This window comes from Canis aureus, chromosome 7, assembly GCF_053574225.1.
Source record: "Canis aureus isolate CA01 chromosome 7, VMU_Caureus_v.1.0, whole genome shotgun sequence".
Taxonomy (NCBI): domain Eukaryota; kingdom Metazoa; phylum Chordata; class Mammalia; order Carnivora; family Canidae; genus Canis; species Canis aureus.
Window position 1 is genome coordinate 65,875,859 of NC_135617.1, and position 27,127 is coordinate 65,902,985.

The 27,127-nt window shown below is 48.2% G+C and overlaps 1 long non-coding RNA gene across 1 annotated transcript in view; it reads left to right on the top strand.

The window, feature by feature from the left end:
• LOC144316896 (uncharacterized) overlaps positions 1-26,709 on the top strand; it is a 42,367-nt gene extending 15,658 nt beyond the window's left edge. The window contains exons 2-3 of the long non-coding RNA XR_013382727.1: positions 15,826-15,894; positions 26,524-26,709. This is a non-coding gene — a long non-coding RNA (uncharacterized LOC144316896). The remainder of the gene's footprint in view (positions 1-15,825; positions 15,895-26,523) is intronic.
• Positions 26,710-27,127: the final 418 nt, after the last annotated feature.

A 27,127-nucleotide genomic window follows, 5' to 3' on the forward strand; every position in this document is an offset into this window, starting at 1 on the left:
TTTTGAGGGGGACACAATTATTTTGTCTGTAGCAGGAGCTGTGCAAGGATCTCTGCTAACATCTAACCTTGGCCTGATCTGTGGGAGGCTCTGGAGCATAGGCCATACCACAAAATTGTCTCCCTCTTTGAGAGGAGGGCCAGCCGTTTTACCCCCTCATCAATTGGTCACTGGCCATGGACTGACTATAGGGGATGGGTGACCTCCAGAAAACAAGGTGCTTCCCATCGGCAGAGGGTGATACTCCCGCAAGGGGACAGCTGGGAGCCCTGAGCAGCCACTGTTCCCAATAGCTGAGAGATGGTGTGCCTGCCTTAGGACAGGGGATATAGGCAAGGAATCAGCAGGTTCTACCATACCAGTGGCTCTCAGAGTGTGGGCTCTAGACCAACAGTGTCAGCACTATGGGAAATGAACATTGTCAAGCCTGGTACTAGAGACCCTAAATCAGAAACTTGGGATAGAACCTAGAAAACTCTGTTTTCATCAGCCACCTGGTAATTCTGATGCCTGCTTACTTTGGAGAACATTGAATTATAGGGTACATGGTGAACAATGCAGTCACCATCCCATTGTTCATGGGACTTAGAGTCTCATGTGGCTAGAGCAGCAAGGCACGTGTGGGTCTCCTTGTGGGTGTGTGGGCCAGGATCTATGGCTGGTAACTCAGCTGGTTTGACCAGAGTTTCCCGGCAGTGGTGCTACTCCCCATTATCCCCGCATAGACCTTTGTCCTCAGAGTCCTCTATAACTGGGGATCCCCCCTTATACTCAAGGAACAGTATCCTTCCTGCATCATCCTTCCATGGCACCACTATAAGAGGAGGCCACTCATAGTCAACCAGCACATACTGAGTCTATTCTGGGCTTGCTCTCGTAAGCTATTTTATTTGATCCCTTTCCAAAGCATCCTGTGTTGTAGATATTAGCATCCCCACTCTATAGCTGAGAAAACCATGGTTCAGAATAACCTGTTATTTTTTTTAAAGATTTTATTTATTTATTTATTCATGAGAGACACACACAGAGAGAGGTAGAGACACAGGGAGAAGGAGAGAAGAAGGCTCCTTGGAGGAGGGAGGGAGAAGCAGGCTCCTCTCATGGAGCCTGATGCAGGACTCGATCCCAGGACCCTGGGATCACGACCTGAGCCGAAGGCAGACACTCAACCACTGAGCCACCCAGGCATCCCTACTATAAACAACTTTGGCAGAAGTCAGAATAGTGGTTGCCTTGGGTGGGGGTGGAGATGGGAGTGGGATGGGGTTCTCAGGCGCCTTCTGTGGCACTAGATGGGCCATATCTTGATTTGGATGGTGGTAACACCCGTGTCTGTCTAGGTCAAAAGTTCCTGAGCTTTATGCTTAAGATTTATGCAGTTTACTATTTGTAAATTGTGCCTCATTTTAAGTAATGCAAAAATAAAAGCCCTGAATAGTTGCAAAAAACCAAAACACTCTATGACTTCATTTATATGAGGAATCAGGAGCAGTCAGATTCATAGTGACAGGAAGTAAACAGTGGTTGGCAGAGGGAAAGGGTGGTTGTTGGGATTTGGTTATAGATGAGGAAGTTCTAGAAGTTGTTAAGGGGGAAGTTCTAGGGTTGTTAGAATAATGTGACTATACCTAACACTATTGAACTATACACTTAGAAAGGGTTAAAATGGTAAATTTTTCTATTATGTGTGTTTTACTATAACTGTCAAAAAATAAATCTTTCAAAAGTTTGCTTTGAGATGTTCCAGGGTGTGAAGAGTCACTGCACAATCAATGCTTGTCCTTTGAAAGTACTAGCCAGGCATTGGCCCCCTGAATGAACTGGCTGGAACTTTGGACACTCGAGGTCAAAGAAGGCAAGCCTTTCCATTTGGTTACTTTTTTTTTAGCTTTTATTTATTTATTCATGAGAGACACAGAGAGAGGCAGAGACACAGGCAGAGGGAGAAGCAGGCTCCCCGCATGGAGCCTGATGCAGGACTCGATCCCAGGACCCTGGGATGCTCAACCACTGAGCCACCCAGGTGCCCCCCATTTGGTTCTTTTTTTTTTTTTTTTTTTATTTATGATAGTCACAGAGAGAGAGAGAGAGGCGCAGAGACACAGGCAGAGGGAGAAGCAGGCTCAATGCACCGGGAGCCCGATGTGGGATTCGATCCCGGGTCTCCAGGATCACGCCCTGGGCCAAAGGCAGGCGCCAAACCTCTGCGCCACCCAGGGATCCCCCCCATTTGGTTCTTGAACGCCTTCCTTCGACATCCTTGGTAGGTGGTTACTAGCCCATTTCTTAACATCTTCTGGTGACAAGGTGCTCACTCCATCCACACTTGAGACAAAAGTAGTAATGCCACATAATGCTGGATCCTGAGAAGATGCAGACATGCACAGAGTAAAAGATCTGTTCTTCTTTGCGCAGAAACTCTCTAGTTGTATGCAGCCCACACCTCTGCCCTTTGGTTTCTGTTCCAGGCCTTAGGGCCATAGGGAATGAGTGACATCTTGCACAGAACCACCCTGAGGGGTTTGGCTTTGTTTGGTGTTCTGGTTTTGGCTTCCTACATCTCATACTTGATTTCTTCCCCACAAGCCACACAGTTCTAGTGTCAGGTTTACGAGGCATATTCACATGGATTCTGGCCCTCTGACTCTGCCCTGTTGCATCCCATTGCTGAACGGATGGTAGGAGTACTCCTGAATGTCATCCCTGCACCAGGACAGCCAGCAATAATGCAGCTATAACATGGAGGTGAATCAGCTAAACATATCTAATAAACCTAACCCAAATGGTTCCCTTCCCTAGTTTCCCCTGAACTCCATCCCATAGATGCCCATGGCCACTCTGACACCATTCAACATGAGGGATAGTGTGATGAAGGGCAAGTCAAAGTGGAAAGAGAAGGGGATCTTAACTGGTTAGGATTAAAATATCTGTGTTTGCAGATTTTACAAAGCTGTGTGACCATGTGAACGTTTTTGTCAACTCTGAGAATCTTGGAAGGGGCCTATTTCAAGTGAGGGGCCTTGAGGCAGAAGCTGTATCAGCTCCATGGTGAATTCATCTGTGTCTGTGGGCTAGGAGGTCCCAAGGGAAGGGAAGCCCAGCAGGTTTTTGAGGACTCTGATCATTATCCCTGCTCCTTCCACCCCTAGACTTCTCTTTTGCTGGTTAAATATGGCCAGTGCCTTCAAAGGTTCCTCAAGTACAGGTCCCAACTTCTTATCTGAACCAGTATTCATTTGTCTCCATCACTTTAAAAGGGTTCAGAACCAAGTGGTAGGCTGCTGAGGCCACCTGCCAGAGCAGGACATCCAGGTTTGCACATCCTTTGGTTCCCTCATATGACCTTGGGGCCAGGGTGTCACAACCAGGCACTGCTCCACCTTCCAGTAAAGGATTAACTTAGCAACTATTTCTGAGTGCTTTGTCTGTGCCAGGGCCTGAGGTGGGCCTGGGGATCCTGGGACACAAAAGGAGGGTCCCTGTTCTAGGGGAATTTATACCCTGAACTCACAGAGCTGTGGCTGTAAAGTTATGATCCCTTGCCCCATCTTGTTCCCACGAAGTTAGCTTTGAGTCTGAGATACAATGCCTTGTGCAGATCCTTGACTCAATTTCAACTTTTTTTTTTTTTTTTGACTCAATTTCATCTTATTAGATTTGCTTCACTTGGCCATTCTGCCAAAATCATTTTGGATCTTGCTTCTATCATGAGCTGTTCTCTCTCCCTCCCGGCTTTCATGTTGTCCCTGAGTGTGATAAGCCTGTCTGTTATGTCTTCATTGCAGTCCTAGGTAACAGGGTTCGACTGCCCAGGACAAGGACAGAGCCCGGGGGCATGAGAAGTTGGACATATATTCCTTAGTCAGCACCCTTTGGTGACAGTGGTTCAATTCACCTAATTACATGATCACCCAGCCGTATTTGTCCATCTCGTTCATAAGGACATCATAAGATGCCTTGTCATATTCCTCAGTGAAGCCCAGACACCGTGTCTGACACAGTTTCCTCTCTGTCAGTCTGGCAATTCCATCAAGAAAAGAAGAGTGCATTCTGTTCTCCGGCCACAGATACCACACTTAAACCCACAAACACACAACTTTTTGCTGAAGCATGCATTTAGCAACAGCCCCAGATCATAAATGTACATCCCCCAGTTGAAGAAATGGAACAATACTGGCCCCCCGAGACCCCCTCAATCTTCCTAGTCACTGTCCCCTGCCAAGAGTAACCCCCTCATAACTTCTCACATCCTAGATTTAGCTTCTCTCCTTTTTGACTTTGTGTAAATGAATCACAGAGGACAGGTGCTTTTGTGTCTGGTTTCTTTTACCCAACATCACCCGCAACACTCACCCATATCGTGCATAGTTGTAGATGCTCATTCTCATGGATGCGTAATATTCCATTACACACGTACGGCACAATTTACTAATCCATTCTACTGCTGATGATTAGAGTTGTTTCCAGTTGAGGTGATTATGAATAGCACTGCTATGAACACTCTGTTATTTATAATTTAGTGCACATATGCACTCGTATTTTGAATCTATCCCTAGGAGCAGAATCTCTGGGTCATGATGTATGCATTTTATAGATTTTGCCAAACAGTTTGGGAAAGTAGTTGTATCATTTCATACTCCCACTAGAAATATATGAACATTCCCACCAACATTTGGTTTGTCGATCTTTTTAATTTTATCCCTTCTGTGGGTGTGATGCGGTATCTCCTTGAATTTGCATTTCCCTAATGCCTAATGATATGGAGCACCTTTTCTTGTGCTTATTGGCCATTTGGATGGCCTCTTTTGTGATGTGTCTGTATAAATAGTTTGCTCATTTTTCTATTGGGTTGTCTGCCTTTTTCTTACTGATTTGTAGTCGTTTCTTTTTTATATTCTGGATATGCACCGACTCTGCTCTTAACTTCAGCTAATTATTTTTGCAGATGATTGTATTTGATCCACGGAGACAACTGGGAGGGAAGAGTTGTCCCTTTAGGTGATGTGAGGAGCCACATGCTGAGGGGCCATTGATTCCTGTTGTCATTGTTTCTAGTGTTGCTCTTGAAAAGTGGTGAGGCTGTGTGGGGGATGAGACGATCCAGAAACCACATGTGTGGACAGGAACAGGGCAGAAGGGGCCACCCCAATAGTCTTGCTGGGGCGACTCTGGGGGTCCTTGTCAGAAACCCCAAGTGTGGGCACTAGCCTTGCTGCTTCTGAATGTGCTATCTTGGATAAGTCACTTAGCTTTTTGGGAGAATCTATTCTCTCCTCAAGGAAATATAGATAATACCCATTTCACAGGGTTAAATGAGAAAGCATTTATTGGGGCACCTGGGTGGCACAGTTGGTTCAGCATTTGACTCTTGTTTTCTGTGTGGGTAGAAATCTCAGGGTTGTGAGATCGAGCCCAGCACGGGGCCACACTCAGCATAGAGTCTGCTTGAGATTCTCTCCCTCTGCCCCTCCTGCTCACACACACTCTGTCTCTAAAATAAATAAATAAATGAATAAATAAATAAAAATCTTTTTAAAAAAGGAGAAAGTAGTTTATCAAATGCAGTATTCCATGCAAATGTTATGTATGTCTTAGAGTTGGGAGGACTCCATGAGTCTGGCTTAAAATAGGAGCTGCTCCATGAATATGCATTGTTGAGTGCCTGATGTATGCGAAGTTGGCAATCTGATGGTAAAGAGGTGCTGACCTCAGACCACTTGGGTTCCAATACCAGTTCTACCAATCACTAGCAATGTGTCATTAGACAAATTAAGTAGCGTCTTTGTGCTTCAGTTTCCTTATCTATCAAAGAGGGATAGGCTAGTACCTAACCACACAGCATCAATGTGTGAATGACCATTGTACCAGTACCAGTACCAGGCTCATAGAAGGCACATAAATATTAACTATTATTATTATAACAAGTTTACATATATCCTCTCAGATTTTCATTCCAAAGAAGCAAAGTGCACATTACCATCTCTGTTTTATAGATGAGGAGAGGTTAAGTGAATAGCCAAAGTCACGTGCCCCCTAAATACCAGTGCTGAAATTTGAACCCAGGTCTTTATGGGTATGTTGCAATCTAATGCATCTAACTGGTCTGCCACCCAGCTCATATTTGTCTACCCTATCTCCAAAGACATTTGGAAAGCCCTCATCAAATGCCTTCCTGGATTTTTGGGGTTGGGGGAAGAGAGGCCTGAGCCTCTGGATGCAGTTGTGGGGTGGATTGAATGTGCTAGGCCTGGTGTGCAGAGAGAGAGGCTGCAAGGGTGAGGCTGGTGAGACCAGGAGTGCTGTGCTGCAGAGCCATCAGGGCTGGGAGTCCACAATGAGGGCTCTTCTGAGCCCCGGGCCAGGCAGTGGGGATAGCCCTAGAGCTTTCTGTAATGAGCCTGCCACACGGGTGGACAGAGACTTATTACTTCTGGTGGCTTGGCCGCCTCCTCCCACTTGTCCTCCCTGGTTATTTATCACATTTGTCCGTCTGGAGAGGCAGGGACATTGCTTACACTGTCCAGAACAGGGAACGCAATAAAGCCAGTTCTACAGGAGGCCCTGAGCCCTGTCCCCTTCACTGAGGGTGGGAGGGGGCCGAGGGGCTTCTCCTGGTGGGGGGTGGGGCAAGGCGCTAGCAACAATGCCAACCCGAGTCCAGCTTCCTAGGAGGGCTCCAGCAGCATCTCTGGGACCACAGTGACAGACACACCACTCGTTCTGCCACAGCTAAGCCGGCACGAACAGGATCACTAAGCACCCCAACACCCACTCATGGTATCGCCCCTCCCACCACCCCAGGCACTGCTGCCACCCATAAGACATAAGACTAACATCATCACCGGTGACATCACCCTCATGCTGCGGCAGACAGTGTCCCCATCACCACCATCGCTGACATTATCACCAACAGGAAAGTAATTACCAGCCGGGCTTCATTACCCACTTTAGTTTGGCTCAGAGAAACAAGGTAATCAGAACTTGTATGGCTGCTTCTACCTCTGCTCCTGACTTTGGCTGCCATAAGGGACCTCCATGGCTCCTGGAGGAAGTAGTCCTTCTTGTTTGGCTTCCCTGGTTCTATCGAGACAAACAGAGTGAGATCATGAGAGGAGCTTAGCTCTAGACCCACTTGACCTTGAATTCGCTGTATCACTGACCACATGAGAGGCCCAGAGCCCGTATGATGCTTCCCTGTGCCTCAGTAGCCTTATCTGTAAAGAGGGGATAGTAAAATTCACCTCACTGTAGGTAATAACTGTGGGGATGCTATAGGGATAACAAAGTGTCTGGCCCACCATAGATGCTCGACACATTGCACATTAAATGATTATCATAATTATGATTATTCCAGGGTGAAACTGCTCTCCTAAACACTCAGTTCTCCAAATGATGGGCTCCTTGTGCCTGCCCAGAGCATCTCCTGGACCTCCCCATCCTGGCCACCTAGTACAGGACAGTGGCTTCCCTCTCTACCTCCTGCTGCCTGACCCAGTTTCTGTGAAAACCCAAGTTCCTCACTAAGCAGAGGCACCAGTCACATCTCCAGGTCTCAACGTCCTATTAGGACAACATCAGTGTAAACATTAGTTATTCACAAACCCAATTACATTTTGATTGCTCTGACCCAACTGAGATTGGGGTTATTCTCGATCCACATTTATTTTTTGGCACAAGCTTCCTAAGGTGCGGGGAGAGGAAAACAAGCTCCCTCCTCCTCCACTGTAGTGGGCAGGAATCTTCTCCTAAGTTCCTTCATTCCTTCCCTGCCTGTGCCCCAGAAGGCAACCATACGTGGGCACTCTGCCACTGAATGGAGAGCATGAGGGGCTGGGCCAGGGAGAGAGGGGAGTTCAGGCAGCTTTGGGATTTCAGTCAGAAGGAAAGGAGAGCCAGCAATAGGGAAGGGGATAGAGGGGACAGGACGGGGTCGTGGGGATGTCTTTGGCCAGCTTGGGGACTGAGACAGGAACTGCCTGTGCTTGGGGTGGGGGTGGCAAGCTGCTTCCCAGCACCTAGGACACTGTGCTCCAATATTTTAGGCTGAGCACTTCCTAAACATGTCCCAACTTAAGCTCTGGATCTTCCCCCCAAAACCTGCTTCTCCCAATGCCTTCTCCATCCCTGTGAATCCTTTGCTTGGTTTGCTTGGTTTGCTTGGGCCAGAAACTCTCTCCAATCCTTTAGCAAATCTTGTTGGCTCTACTCAAGATGTGTCAAGACTGTGGCTGTTTCTCACCACCTCCTCTACTCCCAACCGTGTCCAAGCCACCACTGGTCTCTTGCCTGGCTGACTATGATACTCGCCTAAGTGGTGTCCCCTTCCACCATAGCCTATTCTCAACATAGCCACCAAAGTGGCCCTTCTAAATGTGTAGCTGACCAAGTCATTTCTCTGCTTCAAATGTTGCAGTGGGTTCCTATTCACTCAGAATAAAAGCCGAAGTCTTAGATGCCTATCCTACCTGACCTGGCCTCCTGCCTTCTCGCTGACCTTGTCTCTATTATTCTCTCCTCACTCACTCTGCAACAGCCACAAAGATGCCAAGCCCAGTCCTGTGTCTGGCTTTTGTACTCACCTGTTCCCTGTGCCTGGAAAAACTTCCTCCCAGATATCCCCACAGCTTGTTCCTTCATCTCCTTCAGACTTCTGTTCAAATGTCACCTCATCAATGAAGCCATCACTATCTATCAGGTCCCTGCAGGAAACAGATGGCACATTCAAATTCAGATCCTTCGAGGAGGACTTACAGAGATGTGGGCAGGGGGTCTGGAAACCGCAAGGATGGGGCAGGGGCCCTAGGCTATTCACAGTGAGGAGCTGACCCTGTCCCAAGGCCAGACGACTGAGTGGAGCAGTTGAATGGGAAGGAGACAACCAGCCTATGGACTCTCCAACTTCTTCTGATTTCCTGTGGGAGTTCCCATTGGTCATACTTAATAGAAGCCAGGGAGCAGGGTGATGAGGTCCATGTGGGTCAGCCTCCAGGGGCATAGAACTGGCTGAAGGGTAAAGAGGGTGAAGAGTAGATCTGGAGAGGCAAAAAGAAGATGGTCAGGTCATCACTCCTGACTGCACTACTTAAATATCACTCCCACCTCCCCGCTTCCCACACTCTATCCCTCTTTCTGCTTCTTTTTCTGTATCCCACTTATCACCTTCTAAAATCATATAATTTGTGTTTGTTTATCTTTACCCATTGGATTGTAAGATCCAGGAGGACAAGGATTTTGCCTGTTTTTGCCCTCTGTTATATCCTCAATGCCTAGAACCAAGCTTGGCATATCAAAAAAGTTCATTAATGTGTGATGAAGAAGTGAATGCATGAATAAAAGAAGGAAGTACTGTGGGAAGGGCCAGGTGAGATCTGATGGGGCCTGAGATCCCTGGATTTCACCCTGGGAATTGCCATCTGTAATGAAGAAAGAATGCATTTGTTGTTTAAGTAATTGATAGTAACTGATGGTAATTTCAAGTAATTAAACACTAATTAATTCAATGAGTCAGTAATATATTTATTTATGGTATCTGTGTTTGTTTCCTTATAAATATTGGTATTACTTTTGTCAGGCAATTAAAATTCACTGGGGAAGTCAGTGAGGTTCCTCAGGGTTACAGAAGCTTGGTTTGGTCTGGGCCAAGAATGAAAGGTGGGACCAAGCTTGGGTGAAGGCTGAGGTTGGAGCTCACATGGGGGGTGGGGGGGCAATGGGCCAAAGCAGGCGCAGGTAAGGGGTTTTTCACTTTTGGCTGATGTTATTTTGGGGTTGGGGATTAAGACACATAATAATAAAATCTTTTCCAACTTTTTAATTTCTTATATTCCCTTCTTCAATTTAGAAGTGTTCTTTTTTGGGCAGCCCCAGTGGCGTAGCGGTTCAGCGCCGCCTTCAGCCCGGGGTGTGATCCTGGAGACCCGGGATCGAGTCCCACATCAGGCTCCCTGCGTGGAGCCTGCTTCTCCTTCTGCCTGTGTCTCTGCCTCTCTCCCTCTCTCTCTCTGTCTCTCATGAATAAATAAATAAAATCTTAAAAAAAAAAGAAGTGTTCTCTTTCTATTGGAATATATGAGGTCCATAGGGGTTCGCTGGGTATAGGAGGTCCTTCCCTGACTTCTTTCCTAAGAGGACAGAAGTATCTTGAGCTCTTGGCCTTCTGCCCTGAGCCCTGATCTCCCGGGCACGAGACCAACTAGTTCTGGGCTAGACAGAAATAGAGAAGAAGAGGAAAGGGGGATACTCCAGCCTGTACACCCCAAAGAACCAGAGTAAGATCTGAAGAGCTGAGAAAATTTGCATGGGTGTGAGTGATGCTGGGGGAGAGTATGAGCTCATAAAAGTCAAGTCCAAGGCTCTGGGGTGGGGAGGTCCTCGATGACCTTGTTTTGGGCAGGTGTAAGCATCCTGGTTGCACACATGAACTGGCAGGAAATGACACGGAAGGATGGCACCCATAGAAGCTGCTGTCCTCATCTTTCTAGATTCCCAGCCCACATTCCCTCCAACAGTCTCAAACTGGCAAATGTCAAGCCTTCGGGCAAAATGTAAACCTCCCTTCTCCCATCTTTCCTTGCTTTTTAGATCCTCTGTGGCCCAGTAGGCAAATTAAATTTATTACAGGTTAGAAAAAAATACAAAATGGTCATAGAGAAAGAAGTGGGAGTAGGGCTGGATGTCTCAGAGGCCACAGTATGTAAGAGACTTGTCTCTCCATGTGCCCTCTACACCTGCCGTCTCCCTTCCCTGTGCTGCCTTTACGCTCCCTTCAGTGCTGCAGCAGGGAGGGTTTCAGGCACATGTTCTGGAGTCAGATGACGTGGTATTAGATTTTGCTTATTCTATCACTTCCTTTCCGTGTGACACATCTGGTGAGTTACTTAATGTCTCTGAGCCTCAGTTTTCCAATGTGTGAAATAGGGATAATAACAGTACCTGTCTCATGAGAGTTGTTACAGCATTTAAATACACGTATGCGGGACGCTTGGGTGGTTCAGCGGTTGAGCACCTGTCTTGAATCCAGGGTGTGATCCTGGAGACCTGGGATCGAATCCCGCATCGGGCTCCCTGCATGGAGCCTGCTTCTCCCTTTGCCTGGGTCTCTGCCTTTCTGTGTCTCTCATGGATCTTTAAAATAAATAAATACATGTGTGCACACAGAGCACTGAGCCCATAGAGCCTGGCAGGCAGGAGGTGCTTAGTCGGCCTTAGGCATTAGAGTACCTAATGGAGCTGTCCAGCCACCCGTGACTGGCTTTCTGCGTTCCAGCCTGGCCTCATCTCTAACCATGAAGAATCTCATATCCTGTTTGGTGTTGACCTGCCCCAAGAGTTCTCCTTTCAAGGGCTCAGAGGAAAGAGCACCGTCCTTCCAGGTCTGAACTGGGCATCTTTGGTGCAGCAGACCTTTATCCGCCGCCCCCAAACGTGGCAGAGAGCTGCCTTTCTTCTGGCCCCGCTCCTCCCCCGCAGCCGGCCTCTGGGGTGGCCCCAGCTGCGGAGCGACCTCACCGCGGACTCCTCCCTGCGTGGAGGCCACCGGGGGATTTTGCGCCGTCTCTGCCTTGCGGTCTCTGTCTCACCGTCTCTGCCCCGGCCCGGCTTCTGGGGCCTGTCTTTCATTTCCCCTTCTCGTTCCCTCTTTGTTCTCTCTGTTTGTCTCCCCTAATTAGCCATACTTTGGAACTGAAGTGTTTTTATTATGCTTTATTTATTGAATGGCTGTACGTTTCCTGTTCTTAATTTACAAGGCAGATCGATAAAATGCTTTATGGTCCTTGCTTCAAACGAAACAGAACTCAGGGAAGCTGCCCTTTGTTCGTGCGACTCTTCCTGGCTTATTTCTTTTTTCACAGGAAGAAAAGGTTCCTCATCGCCATTCCCTTAATTGACAAGAACACTTAATACACTCACTGGCTTATTCATTCAGTTAATTACTCATTAAACTGCTAGTGGGCCCCGTCTGTGTCCTGAGTAGGACCCAGTAGCCATACGGCTGGTACAAAGCCATGTTCCTGCCCACAGGTGACTCCTGTCTCTAGCTGGGGAAACTGGTTTGGGCACTGACAGGTGCCGCGACAGTGTGTACTAGGGTTGGATGCGGCGCACACAGGGAGTGGGAGAGGCATCCCTCCTGGGCGGGGAGCAAGCTGCGCTGAGAATTCAAAGGTGAGGAGATGTCTTGATTTGGGCTCTCCCAGAAGCAGACCCGAAGACAAGGGAAAGAGTAAAGGTAGCTAAGTGGGGGGAATCCCAAGTAGAGGAGTGAGGAAGAGAGCCCTGGAAGGAAGGGGAGGAGTCCATACAGGCACCTCACAGAGCAGGTCACTGCGGTGGGCGATGGGGGGGGAGCACGCTCCTTCTGGGAGGCTCTGGGAGACTGTGTAGAGCACATCGCAGAGAGGTGGCAACTGAGTGGTGAGGGAGCTGGAGTATTTATACTCCCGTTGCCTCCCACCAATCATTCATTGGTGAGGGCCACCCTGGGAAATCACTTTTCCCACACTCCCGGCCTGCTGCATAGACCGCAAATCAACCTCTGGTGGTCAGAGGGAGCCTTCTAGCAAAGGAGGTGGGTTCTGGGGATAGGGGGTCAGGCTGTCAGACTGGTGTACACTGAAGTGATGAGGATGGTGGTGCAGTCGGGCTACCATCCGTGTTGGGGGAAGGCAAGGGCATGCTGGTCGGGTGCTAGGTGTGAACATGAGCAAAGGATGTTCGAGTCCAGAAAGTCTGGCGTTGCATGGCCTGGGCCTCAGCTTCCAAAAATACCTGTTCTACCCATCCAAGATGATTTGCACAGACTCCCCAACTTGGACCCTGCAGAGCAGAGCCCCCAGTTCAGCCCTTTCCTTGAATTGCTCCACCACGCCTCCTGCCAGCCTCCCAGGCCCTGGATATCTGAAGCTATTTATGATGCCCTGTCGATATCTGTCTTGGCGGAGGAGCATAGTGGGGGACGGATGGAACCCGGGGTCCTATCCATCAGTCACTTGGCTGCAATCTCTAAAGAGATTTTAATTGTGAGCTCAGATTTACTCCGGTCATCAGCAGGGCCCGCCCACCTCTTTTCTGGCTGAGAGCGGGGCCTGCAGGCCCGCTGTGGTTTCCCAAATGGACGTCTTGTAGCAGTGCTGAGGAAATATTTGCTGCAGTGAAACAATGTGCTGGGCGGAAAGCAATCGTCCTAAATCGCCCCCTGACAGCATGCCTGAGCTCTACCGGGGGCTCCTTTCACTGTACTTGCAGCTATTTTTCTGGAGGAGCAGTGTATCCCTGCTACCTGCCCAGGGAACAAAGATGACAGCCTCAAACCTGAATTGGAAGGAAACTGAGGGAGAGGACACCACTCCCCCTCTTCTGGGCCACATGAAAGAGACGACAGTAGGAGAACAAGGTGGTGGGGGGTGGGCTGGGGGTGGCATGGGAGACAGCCCTGTGCTAGGGAGATCTGTGCCAGGCCTACCCTGAGCTAAAGGTACAGTAAATGGTGCCCCATCTAAAGTGAGGACGCAGAGGCTGAGGGAACTGGAAGGCTAGCCCAAGATTGCACAGCATGTGATGCCGGAAGGAGCCAGGAACCTTGAGCTTTGGTCTTTTGGGGTTCTGCTTAAGGTTTTGTCTGTGGATCCCAAGTATTCTTTTCTGAACTCCTTGTCCTATGTCTCAGGGCTCCTTCACTCCCTCCTCAGAGGACCAGGGCCCCTTCACTCTCAGGACTTGCTTTGGAGAAGTGACCTGCTTCCAGGAGCTTCTGCCTCTTAGGGTCTCTGAGTGGCCAACTCCTGGAGGTGGCCAAGTCTTCTCTCTGCCTGTGGAGTACAGCCACTTGTATATTGATCAAAGGAGAACCTCTAAGAGAGAGGAGAAGGAACAGGAGCAGCAGGGGGAAAAGAAGAGCTCCTTCTTAGCCTTCTTAGCCCAGTGAAGTCATCTAAATAAGACCTCCTATTGCCTTCATGGCTCAGGATTCAGGAGCAGGTTTGGTCTTGGTGGATAGTCTCTGCACCAAGCCTATTGTTGAGGAGTTAATCCAACAGAAAAAAAACAGGCCACAAGAATCTTGTATATGATATCCAATGTTGTTGGTAATAGCAAAAAACAAAACAAAACAAAACAAAACCTAGAAAAATGAATGTCCATTAATAGGAGAATGGTTGGCTAAATTGTGGTCCAATTTTGGAATATCATGCAACTGTTAAAAAGGAGGAAAGCTTAATGGTTGACTTGGAAAGTCACACACGAGAAAATCAAGTTGTGGAATAAAATGTGTATTTGGATTTCATTTTTAAAAATTTGTATATACTTGTAATTGGGGGTTAGGTAAATTAAAGCACTTGGAGAGGTCAGATTAGGGTCAGGTTAAGTTGTGAAAAACAGAAACATAAAGACCACAAAACAATAGCTTTTTAAAACAACATAAAGTTTACTTCTCTCTCACTGAAAGTTCTAGAGGTAAGTGGTTCAGGGCTGGTGTGGTAGCTCTACTCCAGGAAGTCCTCCAGGTTTCTTCTATCCACCATGACTGGCTTCCATTCCCAAGGCCATCCATAGCCCGGGATGGCTGCTTTAGCTTCAACATCCTAACCACCAGGAAGGAAGAAGGCACCAAGAGTAACATGTCTTCTTTGCTTAAAAGGTCAGTTCTTTAAAGTCACATACATTAATTCTGACTACATGCCATTCACCAGAACCTAGTCCCATAGCTACACTTAGATGCAAGGGAGGCTGGGAAATATAGTCTTTATTCCAAGGGGCCAACTACTCAGCTGAACGTCTTAGGAAAAAAGAGTATAGATACAGGGGACAACTAATTGCCTTTGCCCTGGAGAAGGAAACTTCATATTGATCACTTTAGGCAAGAGGTTTGGGAAGAGTCAAATATCAATTTTTTTATAGCCTACACTTAATGCTTCATCTATCTAAATTATTATTAAAAATGTATTGGGGCACCTGGGTGGTCCAGTCGGTTAAACGTCTGACTCTTAATTTTCTGCTCAGGTCATGATCTCAGGGTCATGGGATCAAGCCCCACGTTGGTCTGTGCTCAGTGCAGATCTGCTTGTCCCTCTCTCTCTGCTCCTCATGCTCTCTCTCTCTCTCTCGAATAAATAAATAAATCTTTTAAAAAAAGGTATTACTTTATTGCTTTCATTATAAAGGACTCCAATAACATATTTCTTAAAACCCTCTCTGATTGGGATGCCTGGGTGGCTCAGTGGTTGAGCATCTGCCTTTGGCTCAGGGAGTGATCCCGGGGTCCTGGGATCGAGTCCCACATCGGGCTCCCTGCAGGGAGGCTGCTTCTCCCTCTGCCTATGTCTCTGCCTCTCTGTGTCTCTCATGAATAAATAAAATCTTAAAATAAAAAACCCCGGATTGCTGTTTATTCTAGTATAATCTCTTAGCATGGCATTCAAAGCCCCCTCAGATTTGGCTGGGCCACACTTTGCAGTTTCTTCCCTCTCCTGTACACCTTGCCATGGCCGGACTTTTCTGTTGTGAACCATCCACTTTTCCCTGCAAACTTCCTGCCTCCATGACTCAGTATATTCTGGTTCCTCTTCCTAAAATGTCCTTTCTGCTCCTCACTTTATCTTTACAGATGCCACTCAAAAGTCATCTCCTGGGAGAAATCTTCCTTCTTTGCCCTGGGTGATCACCCCTCTCCTTGTACCTCTGCTGCTGTGCCATCTGGTGATTCATCTCTTCTGCATCCACCAGATGCATTCCCCAGTAGATCAGGAGCTCCTCAAGGGCAAGGGTAGGCCTGGAACACTCATGTGTTTATATCCGCCAGCACTTATGATAGTAATTGTTTCATTATAGGTGTTCAGTGAATGTGCCAGATACTGCCTGCAAGCAACATCTCATTTCGTGCTCACATCAACCTGTGAGGTCAGTACCATCATTCTCCATTTTACAAGAGTGGGTGGCAATATTGTGAAGTGGCACAAGGAGCCAGGCAGGCCTGGGTTCAAGTAATAATACTTGGGTAAATTACTTAGCTTTCTGGTGTTTCCCCATCTGTAAATCAGAGCTCATGATAAGGGTCAGCATACAGTAGGTACTCAATAAGGACTCTTTTTTAAAAAATATTTTATTTATTTATTCATGAGAGACACAGAAAGAGGCAGAAACATAGGCAGAGGGAGAAGCAAGCTCCCTGTGGGGGAGCCCCATGCGGGACTCCATCCCAGGCCCCCGGGTTCACAACCTGAGCTGAAGGCAGATGCTCAACCACTGAGCCACCCAGACATCCCAGTAGGCACTCGATAAATGGTAGTAATTATTGACTATCAGATGGCTGGGCCTGGGATCTTTTTCTCTTCCATCCTAACTCTCCTCCACTCAGGTGGAGTCAATGCTGCTCAAATCCTTTGTCCAGCCCCGTGACCCAGTCCAGGACAGGTCGGGCGAGTCCGAGCCCATTCTCTCACCAGCCCTAATGTGGAAGCTGGAGGAACAAGGGGAGAAGGAGGAGACAGAAGTTTGGTGTCCCTTAAGCGATATCCCCTTTCCCCAGCATGTTCTTCTGTGGCTCCTCTAGGAGCTCACCATCTGGGCAGTGTCTTTGCTGCTGGCTCATTCTCATTGATCAGAAGGGACTTTCTCTGTCTGCAGGACCTTGAATCACCCTTGTGGGGTAGGAGAGGGACATGGGCAGATGTAGTTTTCTAGGACCCTGAAAAGAACAGGTGCCAAATAATGGGAGAGGCCCTTACCCCATGACCCCATTGCCAGTCAATACCTGCTTTGGCAGCCTGCCTGTACAGCTTCTGGCTGGGCAGCCATCCTCCTGCCCACCCATCCTTTGGCACCCATTCCCTGAGTCCTGCCACCCCAGGAAGAGAAATCATCCTGAACTCTGCATAGGGAACACAGACAGGCTTCCCATGCAGAGGAGCAAGATTCTAGCCTAATAATGGGAACCCTATAAATCCAGCTTATAAATGACCGTAACTGGACACTGGACTCCAACACACACACACACACACACAGACACACACACACTCAGAGGCTAGCAGTGGCCTCCCTGGGGACCCCACAGCTCCTCCCAAGTCCTGTGTGGTCAGAAAGCACAAGCCATTTATCCTCTTCCCACAGTTAGAGGCCATGGAGAGAAGAACGGCTGCCCCTCCTTGTCCTCTGGCTTCTTAATGTCCATAATCTGCATCTCATTTGGTAATACCTTCTGCACTGAGCCAAGTGGCAGTCAGACAACCTGAACCAGGCCCTAACTGTGTCCCACATGCACAAACATGAACAGAAGCATTTGGGAGGCAGGAGGTCAGGTGATGAGCGCGGAGGATTCTGGAAGGATCTACCACAAGCCTTCCCAAGCGGATGGTGGGCTGTGTGGCTGAAGGCTGGGAGGGCGATCAGGGTTCTTTCTCCTTTCTGGCTGGGGGAGACAAGCCAGTGGGCAGAGGCAGATAGATGACCTTTTACCAGGCTGACCAGGTGACTTCTGGGGTCAGTGTTCTGAAGCCCTGGCTGCCATGCTCACCTCTTTTGTCACTTGTTTCCCTGTTCTCAGCCGATGTCTTTTTTTTTTTTTATTTTATTTTTTTAAATTTTTTTATTTATTTATGATAGGCACACAGTGAGAGAGAGAGAGGCAGAGACACAGGCAGAGGGAGAAGCAGGCTCCATGCACCGGGAGCCCGACGTGGGATTCGATCCCGGGTCTCCAGGATCGCGCCCTGGGCCAAAGGCAGGCGCCAAACCGCTGCGCCACCCAGGGATCCCCTCAGCCGATGTCTTAATGGCCAGGTCCTGGCTCACCCTGGCCAGGTGGGGGTGGGCTAGGTGTAGGAATCTCAGCCTCCTTTCCCAGAAAGGGGTCTCCTAAAGGGTCGGGGACCTGGTTCCTCCCGCAGTAGGGAATGATTCCTCTTGCCCCAGTAGGCAGTAATCCCAGAGCCTGGACCTTGCCTCCCACCATCAGCTGGGGCACCCAGCTCTGGCCCCAGGGGCACCCAGCTGGGGTGGGTGGTTTGGGCCAGGAGAGACAGGAGGAAGACCTCCTGTCTCTGCCCTCTGCCCCCTCCCCAAATTGCCTCCTTCACCTTTCACAGGTTGTGTTTACCTTGGCCTCCCCCTCCTGCCCTGTTCTCCCAGCCGATCTGATTGCTATAATTAGTTAATCAGTAACTGGCATAATTTCCTCCTGATTAATGCAGGAATAATCACCCGCCAGGGCTGCCAGCAATTTGCTTATCAGAGTCACTTTGAAACAGCTTTGAAAATGAACGATTGGCACCTTCCGTGGGGTTAAAATTAGAGCCTGCGGAGGCCGCCCTCTGCTGTGGGCGTCTGGGATGTTGGGAGGGGCCCCCAGGGGAGCCCCCAGCCCGTGCCATGTGGCCCCGGCCTAATCTCTGGGGCAGGCACAGTCCTGGCCGTGTGGTCCTGCCCCCAGTCTCTCTGCCTCCGGGCCTCCCCCGCCTCCCGGGGCCCTGAGTGGTCGAGGCCGCGCTGGCTGCTTCCCAGGCTCACTGTCTCCCGTTAGCACCACGGCTCAGCAGCACCCCAGGCCCCAGGGTGGGTGGCGGGCAGAGGTGGTGAGGGCCATGGTTCCCACAGCGTCTGGCTGCAAAGATGCTTGCGGGATGGGGGAGAGATGCTCTGAGGGCCCCCATTGCACCTGCTGTCCGGAGCTCCCGGACACACGGGGAGATGGGGAACACGTCCTCACTCACACCATCCAGCCACGTGGTCATTTCAAGGGCAGGTGGCAGGGTACTGGGGCGCATCCCGGAAGGGAGCTAGCGGGTGGAGACTAGGACGGGAGGCTGGTCCAGGAGGAGGAGGCTGTTGGCAAAGGGCAGGGCAATAGGGCAGAAGGAGGGGCCCGCCCTCAGTGGTGGCAGTGGTAGTAGTAGTGGTAGTAACAGCAGCAGCAGTAAAAGGCAACCACCCGACCCTGGAGTACAGGAATTATAGTAGCTTCACATACGTGATCTTATTTCATCCTTATGAGATGACAATAAACACTTAATGAGCACATACTATGTGCCAGTCCTGTTTCTTTATTTTTATAATTTTATAAGTTTATTTTATAATTTTACTTTTATTATATATATATATATATATATATATATATATATATAATTTTACTTTTTATTACGGAAAATTTCAAGCATACACAGAATTGTCATAATGAGCTCCTATGTACTCACCACCCAGTTTCTACAATTTATTAATGTTTTTCTAATCTTGATTCATCTCTCCCAGCCTCCATTCTTGCGCTTGTTTGAGTATTTTCAAACCAGTGCCAGACATATCACGTCACCCGGAAAATGAGATGCAGGTAGGAAGAGCATGGTCCTCACAGGGTTGTTGAAGGATTTAATGAGATTGTGCATGTGCAGGTCTTAGGACACATATGCGCTCCATAGATATTGGTTATTACTATGTAGAAGCCAGGGAGTGTTAAAATCTTATCTAAATCTGTAAGGTTTAGAGGAGACGCAACGGACAGGGCCAGGGGTGTGAGAGTCTCCAGGGGCTGTGCAGGGGTTGCTCAGACAGCTCTTGGGGTTCGGGGCAGGAGAGGCTGGCGTGATTGTTGTCCACACTTCCTGCGCACGTGAGTCACCTGAGGCGCTGCAAATGGCAATTGAGTTAGTGATCGCAAGGGACGCTGTGGCCTTACGGCTGAGCTATGGCCTCTGGGTGTTCCCTTTGGCGCATCAAGTACATGCCTCTCTCCAGGTCTCCTCTTAGCAGCCTGAAGAGTCAGGGGCGCTGGGGGACTAGTTCAAATTCTCACAGAAGAGGGGTTCATGGCATCCAGTCAGGAGAAGTCTGGGCAGTCGCTTGAGTACTCTCTGTGCAGGGGGGCTGGGGGTAGTGTACCGCTGTGTTTGTGCCCAGTGCACCACTGGAGAGTGAGGGATACGGGAAAGAGGAGGTGGAAGTCACTATTCCTGTCCATTAGGAGCCCACGACCTGGTTGGAACACACTGCGCTAAGCAATAATCTACAAGACACACAGCTGTCACATGGCGACGTGTTGCCACCCCAATCAGATCTCAGGCCTGGCCTGAGATGGGGCCCTGACACTGAGCGTGTGGAAGTCCACGTGTGTGCACATGCATGTGCGCGTGCACACTCTCGGACGCACACTCCTGACTTGCAAATGCACCATTCTGCGTGCACATTGTCAAGGAACACCTGTCCCTGAGAAGCTTTTGTCAGGTGAGAAATAGTAAGTGGATACAGAAATGTTACTCTGTCAAATAGGTAAGACTGTATGACTGGCTGCATTAAAAACCAAACCAAAACAAAACAAAAAACTCCACAAAAGTTTTTTAAAATGAACTTTGTGTTGAAAGAATCAAGGTGTTTTCCATGCTTGGATGGCTGCCAATGGCAGAGGTTGGACAAGAGTGAAGGTAAATAAGCTTCAGGGATCAAGTATGGGATGGGGTGTCTATTTCTGGAGAGGAGGCTGTGGCCCTCTCCCCAGCCCTACCTGTGAGCTCCTCCCTTTGCATGACATTGACATTTTGTATCCATCTCCTTCCTTTTTTTTTTTTTTCAAGGTTTTATTTATTTATTCATGAGAGACACAGAGAAAGGCAGAGACACAGGCAGAGGGCGAAGCAGGCTCCATGCAGGGAGCCCGATGTGGGACTTGATCTCGAAACTCCAAGATCATGTTCTGAGCCGGAGGCAGACGATCAACCGCTGAGCCACCCAGGTGTCTCCATCTACTTCCTTCTTGAACCTCTCACTCCTTCCATTTTGCTGACACTGAATTCATTCACTTCTCCTACTTCTTTGACGGCCCCTCTTTCCCCTTCTCCTTTGCTCACTCCTCCCTCTATCCCCCCCTCCCATTAAATACAGGCAGCCCGCCTGGGACTCCATCCCCAGCAGAATTTAATTTTGGTACCACCTGCCTCCCTTGTGTGATCTCTTTGATTCTCTTGTCTTCAACTTCTGTGTTGCCACCAAGCAAGCGTCCCACATAAATCCCTATTCCTTGTCCCGATCTTTCTCCAAGGACACCAGCCAGCAGTTCCCCTTGTGTGTACTGGACACTTCCACTAGGCTCTCCTGCCGGAACCTCAAATTCAATTTGTCTTTATCAATTTGTCATAATATTCTTCTGCAAATTAGATTATCCTTCTGCAATCCATAAACCCTCAACTGGCCCTTTCAGTCCCTTTATCCAGAAACTTAGGAGTCACATCCAGCTCCCACTATAATCATGTGGGTCCAGGGGCTTCTATCCTGATTCTCTCTTCTTTCTCCCTCCTCCTCTCTATCCCCACCAGCCAGCCCCCTGGCCCTCTCACAAGGACTCTTTGCCTTTCATCGTGTTCTGTCTCCCATCCACCCTTCAAACCCTAACCCGAATAAAAAGTCCAGACTACTCGGGAAGGCACCTGTGAACTCACTGGAATTGGTCCCAACCAACTCCTTCCACTGAGTCTCCCTGTGTTCACTTCCCTCACCATGAACCCTCTGCCTAAGCATCGCCCTGGGTGTGGCAACTTTCAAGAATACACTAAGCACTTTCATACATTTGTCCCTCACTCTTCCTTGCCCCATCCTTGATTTCTACCTATCCCATTCCTACTCATTTTATTAGTGAGCATCAAGTACAGCTGCAAATAATAGACTCCATGATAGTGACTAAAGATAGATGTTATTTCTCTTTTATGTAGAAATGCAGATGGAGCTTTGCTTCATGAAGTCCTCAGGGATCTAGACTCATTCTAGTTACTGGTTTGTCATCCCTTGCGTGTGGTTCCCATTCTCATGATCCAAGGCAACAGCCAGAACTCCAGCCATCACCTCTGTGTTCTATGTAGCAAATTGGGCAAAAGTTGCATAGGAATCTGATCGGGTGGGGGTCAGCAGTACAGGTGGTAAAAGAAATCACCCAACACAGAACAAAATAGAAATTTGTTGAATATTTTGTAAGGGAGCAGTGCGCAGGATGGCAGAGGTGAGACTGCCTGCTCTGAGGTGGTGGTGGTGGTGGTGGTGGGGCCACAGTTACAGGGTAGAGTGACAGTGTGGGGACATATGGAGTTTCCCCTTTTTTGTGAGTAGCCCACTGGTTAGTTAGGGCCTATAGCTTTCAAGGTGGGTCACTTCATGAGGCTGTTTGCATTCAGCTTGGTGGTCAGTGGTCACTGTGGGCCCTTCTGGCTTAATTAGCATTCCATTGCTCAAACCTGTCACCTAAAAGCAGCCTCTACAAAGGGCACATGTAACTGCTTTAAAAGAAGGCTAGGGGGGATCCCTGGGTGGCGCAGCGGTTTGGCGCCTGCCTTTGGCCCAGGGCATGATCCTGGAGACCTGGGATCGAATCCCATGTCGGGGTCCCGGTGCATGGAGCCTGCTTCTCCCTCTGCCTGTGTCTCTGCCTCTTTCTCCCTCTATGTCTATCATGAATAAATAAATAAAATCTTAAAATAAAAAAAATAAAAATAAAAGAAGGCTACCAGAGGTACCACAGTGTTTTTCCACTTGTATCCTATTAGCAAGCCGCAAGGGAGGGTGGGAAAATTTGTCTATTTTGAATTGTGTACCTAAAAATCTGACCTAAGGTCTTACAATATACTATGGAAGAAAAGAAAAGAGGATACCGGGAAACAATTAGAAATCTCTGATACCACCTGACAGAGACCCATTTATTTATTTATTTTTAGACAGAGAGAGCTGGTGGGGGGAGGGGCAAGGGGAGAGAGAGAGAGAGAGAATATTAATCAGACTTCACACCCAGTGCAGAGCCTGACATGGGGCTTGATCTCAGAACCCTGAGATCATGACCTGAGCTGAAATCAAGAGTCAACCACTTAACCAACTGAGTCACCCAGGTGCCCCAGACAGAGACCCATTTAAATGCCTCTCCCTTCAAGTGCTTCTAAGAACCCCAAATGGAATTAACCACTTCTTTCTGGGCCCTTGCCTATAGCAGTTACTAGAAATTCTCTCTGCTGTCTATTGCAGTCAGTTCTGGAGTTGATCTTCCCTCCTAGACTGTGAGTCCCTGGAGGCAGGGGAAGTGTCTTCTACAACCCTGCGCCTCCCCCTGGCCAGTCACAGGTGTGGCAGACCAGGTACTTGAGTGCGTGTTGACCAGACTGAGCCCTTGAGCATCTTGGGTCCTTCCCCCCTGGGGACCGACGGCATGGTTTTGGAAGTGCTTTGCTGTTGTTAGGATTGTAGCCTCCTGGAGCTGGTGCGTTGGTGGACCAACCCTGTGGCTGTAGTTTGTTTGCTTTTACATAATGGCACTTTACTGAGGTATAATTTATATACCTTCAAGTGCCCTAATCTTAAATCTAAGTCAATGACCTTTGACAAATGTACACACTCATGCAACCATCACTCAGAGCAAGAGCTATAACATTCCTGGCACCTCTAAAGGCACCCTTGTGCTCCTCCCTAGTAAGAGCCCTTGCAGAGGTAACTGCTGTTCAGGTTTTTTGGGTGGCTGTGGTTTATTGGTGCTTGTATTAACTTCAGCAACAACTGGCTGCTTGGTGGCTGTGAAGAAAGTAGGAGCTGGGGTTGGGAAGCATTTATGTCCACTCCAAATCTTCTCCCATCTCTCTGTGTGCCAATCATACTAGTCTTTTTTTTTTTTAAGATTTTATTTATTTATTCATGAGAGACTCAGAGAGAGAGAGAGAGAGAGAGAGAGAGAGAGAGAGGCAGAGACACAGGCAGAGGGAGAAGCAGGCTCCATGCAGGGAACCTGACGCGGGACTTGATCCTGGGTCCCCAGGATCAGGCCCTGGGCTGAAAGTGGCGCTAAACCACTGGGCCACCGAGGCTGCCCGAGTCATACTAGTCTTTGTTATTTTAACTCATCCAGCTTTCTCTGCCCCCAGGACCTTTGCACATGCCATTTTATCTTCCTGGAGCATTCTGCCTCCGATTATTATGGCCTATATAATTCCTGTTTGACCTTCAGGTTTCAGCACAAGCATCACTGCCTCATGAGACTATCCCTATCTCATTCAGACTGGGTTCTATATCTCATAGCACCTGGCGCCTTTCCTTTTGTAACAACCATCACCTTTGTAACTCTTTAATTCCTGCTGTGACAGACACACCCCAGGATGACTTCTCCCTGAGTCACACCTCTTGAGTGTAGGTGGGACCTGTGATTTGTTTCTAATCAATAGACTATGTCAAGGGCAACAGGGTTTCACAGTCCCAAATCCATTGATTTGTGGTTAATAAAAACGGAGATTATTCTAGGTTGGCCTTACTTAATCTGGTTCAATCTTCTTAAAAAGGGACTGGGGGACCTCCTTAAAGTCAGGGACTTCTGTTGGACTCAAAGAAGCAAGTCACCTGGAGTTCCACCTCTACGTGGATATTATTATGGTTTGAACCTGAAAGTAGATCTTTCTCCAGTCAAACCTCTGCTGAGAATGCAGCCCAGCTGATGCCCCGATGTAGCCTAGTGGGACTATGAGTAGAGGACACAGAGAAGCCATGCTGGACTCTGGGTCCACAGAAACTGTGAAGTAAGGAATGTGTATTGTTTTAAGCTTCTAAGTTTGTGGTAATTTGTTACGCAGCAAAAGATGACTGCCTTCACTAATATATCTGCCTTCACCTCTAAACTGTGAGATCCTTGGGGACAGGGACCTTGTCGTCTGTCTATTGTGGCTATCCTTGTTCTTGAGATTCTTGAATTTTCTTGGTTCACAGTATCCTTAGTGTCTTCATTTTTTCTCATGATGTCCCTCGATTGAAAGAAATACTAACGCTTCCATTCATTCAGCAGTTATATCCAAACAACTTAAATATTTGTGTTCTAACAACATAGTAGCCATTTGCAAAAAATAATACACATAGATTAAAAGAAAAAATAGCTTATTTTATTCTTTTTTTTAAAGGATTTTATTTATTTATTCATGAGAGACCCACAGAGAGAGAGGGGCAGAGACACAGGCAGAGGGAGAAGCAGGCTCCATGCAGGGAGCCCGATGTGGACTTGACTCTGGGTCTCCAGGATCAGGCTCTGGGCTGAAGGCAGTGCTAAACCATTGAGCTACCCGGGCTGCCCAGTTTATTTTATTCTTAACTGCACTTATTTACTTGTAAGAAGTGTGCAGCTGTTGGACACTGCACAACTTCTCAAACCTTGGAATCAGAGCAGATGCCAACACCTTCATCCTGATTTCCCATTCTATGTTGATTTTTACGTGGGTGAAAATCTATCTCTGCAACATCACCAAAGGGAATGCAACAGAAACTAATACTTGGTGTGAATGTGAACCACCTCAAGCTAGAGGCCTGCATGGTGTACAACGGATGTTGCTGTGTTATCTTCGAAAATTTAAAATGTGGGCAGCCCCGGTGGTGCAGCGGTTTAGTGCCGCCTGCAGCCCGGGGTATAATCCTGGAGACCAGGGATCAAGTCCGCGTCGGGCTCCCTGCATGGAGCCTGCTTCTCCCTCTGTCTGTGTCTCTGCCTCTCTCTGTGAGTCTCTGTGAATAAATAAATAAAATCTTAAAAAAAAAAAAGAAAGAAAGAAAATGTAAAATATTTAAAACGTCCCACTGTGCCTCTGTGAGATCACTGAGATGCCTCAGGGCACCATGACTCATACGAATCATAAACCTGTACATAGAAGGGACTCAACAAATAGTCACTAACTGAGAAGTGACTGCCTGATGGATGAACTGTGATGGGAGGGGAGCCCGAAGAGAAATAGAGAGAGCTTTGGAGTGAAAAGGCTCCTTTGTCCTTCCCTAGCATGGTGGCTCTAGAGGACTGGCCCTGAGAGTCCAAACAGGAAAACAGAAGCCACTCCAGATGTTTCAGACAGGAGGAACTTAACACAGGGCATTGGTTATGCAAGTGGTGGAGGCACCGAGAGAGTAGACAAGGCGTGGTGAGGTGACTCGGAGATCAGTGAGAGCTGGAAACCGCTATTTCCCTTTGTCTGTTGAATATGTTCTTATTTGGAAATTGTATGTTTGGCAGATGTAATCATTACTAGATTAAGATAGGCCCTAAGAGAGCTCAGAGCACCCTAAGGGGTGCCCGGATGGCTCAGTGGTTGAGTGTCTGCCTTCAGCTTAAGTCATGATCCTGGGGTCCTGGGATGGAGTCCCGCATCAGGCTCTCCCCCCAGAGAGCCTGCTTCTCCCTCTGCCTATGTCTCTGCCTCTCTCTCTGTGTCTCTCATGAATAAATAAATAAATAAAATCATATTTTAAAAAATATAAGCCCTAAATCCAATGACAGATGTGTCCTAAGAAGAGAGAAATGTGGACACAGATGCAGGGAGAACACCATGTGTCAAAAGAGACAGAGGTTGGAGTGATATGTCTCCAAGCCAAGGAACACCAAGGATTGCTGGTAAACCTCAGAATCTAGGAAGAGGCAAGGGGGATCTCTTCTCTTTCTTAGAGCATATGGAGGGAATATGGCCCTGCTACACCTAAATTTTGAACTTCTAGCCTCCAGAACTGTGAGAGAATACATTTCTGTTGTTCTAGGTTATCCAAGTTTGTGTTAATTTGTTACAGCGGCCCTAGGAAACCAATACAGCGATCTACTGGCACCTCAAACTCAACACGTTCCAAACAGAGATGATCACCTTCCTTCTCACGCCTATGCTTCTGGCAGGTGCCCTTCATCCAGACTTGAAGTCGGAGCTTCATCCTCATCCACTCTGTGGCAAATCAGTGCCAACTTCTATTCTTTAGTCTCACTCACTTGTCCCTCTCTTCCCTCTGCCCCCTACCTTCTTAGTTGTTGTTGTTGTTTTTTTTAATATTTTGTTTATTAGAGGGGGAGAGATATATAGAGAGAAACAGAAAGGGGTGGAGGAAGAGCAGAGGGAGAGGGACAAGCAGACTCCACGCTAAGCACAGAGCCCAACACAGGGCTTGATCCCATGACCCTGAGATCATGACCTGAGCCGAAATCAAGAGTAGGATGATCAACCAACTGAGCCACCCAGGCACTCCTCCTCACCTTCTTGGCTTAGACCCTCATTCTGGATCTCATGACCCCATGCCTCCAATCCATCTTACACAGGATATTAATTCCATTGCACAGCTATCATGTGATATCCCACTGCTCCCTAGCTAACAACCTAAACAAACCTCCTTTGTAGGGAACCCTGCT